Raw genomic sequence first — 1,441 nt, 5'->3', positions numbered from 1 at the left:
TCGAAGAAATTTTGGATGGACCTTAATCTTCAATAAATTTTAAATTGGCTTGCCGTAGCATTTATTCATTTAAATAGCTCAAATGGTCCAAAGGACCGAGTGAAGTTAAGCGATAAACGCGAAGTGCGGCGTTTATGAATGAGACCGGAATTCTGTTGAAATTAAATGGAAATTCTAGGCAACACACCGTTTAAGCCAAGTACATACGATTTTTACAGATATCTTTATCTAATCCCCATGGTAAAAGGATTTGATTTTAAATTGTAAATCTAACAATGTTTCCTCGAAGTATTTAGATTTCCAGATTATTTTTTCTCCATTTATTTTTATTTCTATGTGAAGGAGTATTTCAAATTAATAGTTTTTATATCCTTTTAAATTGATGTGCATTTGATCGAATTGCAAGCATAAACCAAAACTGCCTTTGAAATATACATGTATATTGTACCTATTGATCTTGGTTAAAAAATATCCTTTCATGAGTCAACAAAATCGATCACAAAGAATCACCTGTTTTATGAAGTAATTGTCACAAAAACTCTTACAATTGGAAATAGCAAAACAGGCTCAACGATTTGCTGAATTTTAAATCTCCATCATATAATGAAGCTTTGAATATCATATGATTATGAGTGCTATTCAATAACGGTAGAGAGTCAGCCCCAGCATTTTTTACAATTTTGAATTCCCACTAAGGATGCTACCATCGCAATATGAGTACTATCCAATACTTAATTTCAGAGAAAAAGTCGTTTATATGGAAATTAACAAATTGACCCCTTTTGACCCCGCCCCTCAGGCCCAAGGGGATAAACCACACCCTTTGTATAATTTGTATCCTCACCACATACAGATAATACCTTTACAATATGAGTTGTTATATATCGTGCTTAGATTTAGAGAAGAAGTCTTTTATAAGGAAATTAGAGTTTTTCATGTTAAGCCACTTTTCATGATATAATACTTACCATAACTTTAGAATTCAAATACACTACATACATCAATTTTTTAAAGCTCTGAAAACATTATATATTGAGAATCCCGTCTCCCTCACCGTACCTTATTTCGTACTCGACGAGAGTATATAGGGGGGGGGTATGGTGTCCCTCTTCCTAGAAACCTCTATGTAGCCACGAGGACAAATGAGGAGGAAAGGGAGGGAGGACAGAAGGGTGAAAACCCCGTAAAGTTATTGTTAGTTTTACGTCATGTAAATTGGGTTTTTACAATTGAAAAACCTCAATTTCTTTTCATTAATACGCTACCATAACTTTTAGTATGCGAATTTGTCTTTGACGGGGACATGCCCCAGGCAGAGAATAATAGGAGAGTATACCTCCCCGTAGGAAAGGAGGTGCACAATTTGAAAACCTGCTCGCAAAGGTTTAAAACTAAAAAGACCATAAATGTATAATAATGTCTATGGAGGAGGAAACAGTCA

This window comes from Argopecten irradians, chromosome 3, assembly GCF_041381155.1.
Source record: "Argopecten irradians isolate NY chromosome 3, Ai_NY, whole genome shotgun sequence".
Taxonomy (NCBI): Eukaryota; Metazoa; Mollusca; class Bivalvia; order Pectinida; family Pectinidae; genus Argopecten; species Argopecten irradians.
The sequence above is the reverse complement of the archived record's forward strand: the minus strand, read 5'-3'. Positions refer to the sequence as shown.